Raw genomic sequence first — 3,371 nt, 5'->3', positions numbered from 1 at the left:
TGATGATGTTTTCCATATTGAGCATGCTATATGATGATGAGTGCCATATTGCATCATGTCGTTAGATCGACATAGGACACAACCCTAAGAGCGTGAAAATGATATTAATATAAATATCCACGAGTATGTGTTACCTAGAGTAACAAAGAGATGAGACTAGAGGGTTGTATCAGAAGAGACATTATGATGGATTTAGAGGGACCTCATGCATATTGTATGTTCATAAGCATAGGGCTACTTCCCCTAGAGATGATGAGTGCGGACGCGCACCGTATGATGAGCCCGTATGCGCACAGGTGCGAAAGCACACAGATGAGGGTGTTCATGAGGTGCATGACACTATGGGGTTCCGCTGACCTCTGGACGTCGCTACAAATTAGCTTGACCAAAGGGTCTAGGGAGTGTGCGAGCGCCCTGGGGATTCACACTCGCACGTGTGAGTCGTGTGTAGGGAAGTACTACACATCCAATTTGTCCGAGACTGGAGGCCACCCCTAAGATGATTAAAGATAAGTCCCTAAATCATGATTGCATGTGTTTTCATTTGCATGGCCCCCTATAGTGGGGCCACTTACTGAGTATTCTTTGAAATACTCAGGCCGTGTGCCACATCATTTTTCAGGTAAAGGCAAGGCGCACTTGTACGGAGGACGGCGGCATCGCGAGCAGAGACTGTGGCACGTGCATAGGGTAGACTCATATTTAAATTTCTAGTCTTAAGTTAGAATAGGTTGTTTTGCATTTCATTGTTTTAAATTATTTTGTATTTGTTTTTGTTTTCTTTAAATTTCAGTATTTCATATTTAAACACGTAAGACCATGACTGTGTTTTCTAGAGAAGAAGTTGTTTTAAACGTTTTTTGAAATTTTCGTTATCAATTATGTTCATGTAAGAGTTATATTTCCGCATTATAAATGAGCATGAGACGTTACTAGCGACTCTGAGTATGTGGAAATTTAGGGTCATTACAATTAAATTATAAATAAAATAATAAAAAAATATTGTTATAAACTAAATAATTAATTACGAGGCTTTAGGGCATAAATCCCAACATCATCTTCTCTCCCACGGTACTAATCATGGTTCAATTCTTTGAATGTGCATTTTTTTAAGCTTTCTTGTAGATCAATTGTCTAATTTCTTAGATGCAATCAAGAGATAATAGTAGTGAAGAGGCTTAGACTTATGGGCCTTATAGGGCTAGATTGATCGAGCCATAGAATTGGCTAACTTGATGGTCTAACTAAAACACAATTCCCACTAGGAAGTGCAATGTAGTGTAGTGGTATCATAGTACCTTCCCATGGTACTGATCGGGTTTCGATTCCCTGGAGGTACATTTTCATGATTTCTCGTAGATTATAGTCTAACTAAAACACATAGTAGCCTTAGAATCGGCTAACTTTATGGGTATTGACTGGGGTTCGATCTTGTAGGTCAATCATCTAATAGTAGTGAAGTTATAGGGCTAGATTAACCATGCCAACCTTACTTTATAGTCCAACTAAAACATACGATCTAGTGTGTAGTGGGTACCCTCCAACGATACTGACCGGGGTTCGATTCCCCGGGTTTCGATAAACAAAGTTTGTTTCCTAAATGAGGTGTGAAGAAGTGTTTCCTTCAAATCTAGTTCCAATTAAGTCAATGAAGAAGAATTGCAAAAAGTCGGAAGGTTTGCAATGGAAGTGTATAACAAGAATGGTGAACGTCTCATTGACTTGCGTGTGGTGAATGGTTTGTCTTATACAATCAATGAAGGTAGAATAAGAATTTTTATTATTGTGCTAGAAGCTATAAATGACGATTGTATTCCTTGGTCATATAATGCAAAGGTAGAGTACTATGTGTTTAACCCTATGATCCAACTCTTATTATTTTCTAATATATTTCTCAAAAGCAAATTTATTATTCATACTTATTTTCAATATTTAATTAATTAATTTAAATTTAGTTTAGCTAAATTTAATTTTGATAAACAAAATTAGCTGGTTTGCCCGAGAGGTTAAGAGGGAAGACTTAAGATATTCTGCAGACAAGTGCGCATGGGTTCGAACCCCATAGCCAGCATTATAGATATATAAGTGATCGATATCATCTACCAACATTTTTATGTTGTCTAATGACTTTTATGAAATAAAGAGATTAGAAATAAATGGCTATAAGTGCACCTAGAAGGGACAATAGTGAAGAGACTTAGATTTATGGGCTACAATAGTGAAGAGACTTAAATTGCACACAACTAGTGTAGTGCTATCATAGTACCCTCCCATGGTGTTGATTGGGGTTCGATTCCCTAGATGTGCATTTTTCAAGCTTACTTGTTGGTCAATCTTTTAATGCCTTAGATGAAATAAAGAAATTAGAAATCACTAGAAAAGTGCACCTACAAGAAATCCCTGGTGGGTGTCTTACCTGTGTAATAGTAGTAAAGAGGCGTGCTACATTAACCAAGTCATAGAACTGGCTAAAACTTTATGGTCGTGCACATTTAGTGTAGTGGTATCATAGTACCCTCCCACGGTACTGACTGGGGTTCGATTCCCTAAATGTGCAATTTTCAAGCTTACCTTGTAGGTCAATCTTCCTCGATGGGTATCATACTCTCCTGTAATGGTAGTGAAGCTATGGTCCGACAAAAGGACTTCCCTCACTTCCCTCCAAGATGTGCTTTGATTTCCTGAATGTGCATTTTTCAAGCTTACTTTGTAGGTCAATCTTCAAATGACTTTTATGAAATAAAGAGATTAGAAATTAGTGAAAAAGTGCACCTACAGAACCCCTAATGGTGGGGTGTCTCCTAGTGAAGAGGCGGGCTAGATTGATCAAGCCATAGAATTTGTTAACTTTATGGTCCAACTCTCTCCTAGTGAAGAGGCGGGCGAGATTGACCAAGCCATAGAATTAGTTAACTTTATGGTCCAACTCAAAGATAGAGTACTTCCCTCCAGGATGTGCACATCTAGTGTAGTGGTATCATAGTACCCTCCCACGGTACTGACTGGGGTTAAATTTCTCGAATGTGCATCTTTCAAGCTTACTTACTTGTAGGTCATTATTCTAATCACTTTTATGAAATAAAGAGATTAGAAATTAGTGGAAAGTGCACCTAGGAGAAGAGAACCCCTAATGGTAGTGTCTTACTCTCTTATAATAGCAGTAAAGAGGCGGGCAAGATTGACCAAGCCAAAATTGGCTAACTTTATGGTCCAACTCAAAGACCTCCAGGATGTGCACATCTAATGTAGTGGTATCATGTACCCTCCCACGGTACTAAGCATTTTATGGTCCAACTAAAAGGCACAGTACTTCTCCAGGATGTGCACATCTAGTGTAATGGTATCATAGTACCCTCCCATTGTACAGAGCA

The 3,371-nt window shown here is 38.6% G+C and overlaps 1 non-coding gene across 1 annotated transcript; it reads left to right on the top strand.

Moving 5' to 3' along the window:
* The first annotated feature begins 2,486 nt into the window (after positions 1 to 2,486).
* TRNAG-CCC lies at positions 2,487 to 2,557 on the top strand. Its single transcript has one exon. It is a non-coding gene; the product is annotated as a tRNA-Gly (tRNA).
* The last annotated feature ends 814 nt before the right edge of the window (positions 2,558 to 3,371 follow it).

The sequence above is a fragment of the Cucurbita moschata genome, unplaced genomic scaffold (genome assembly GCF_002738365.1).
Source record: "Cucurbita moschata cultivar Rifu unplaced genomic scaffold, Cmos_1.0 Cmo_Scf00026, whole genome shotgun sequence".
In the NCBI taxonomy this organism is placed as follows: Eukaryota; Viridiplantae; Streptophyta; class Magnoliopsida; order Cucurbitales; family Cucurbitaceae; genus Cucurbita; species Cucurbita moschata.
This window is presented reverse-complemented; position numbering and strand designations above follow the sequence as displayed.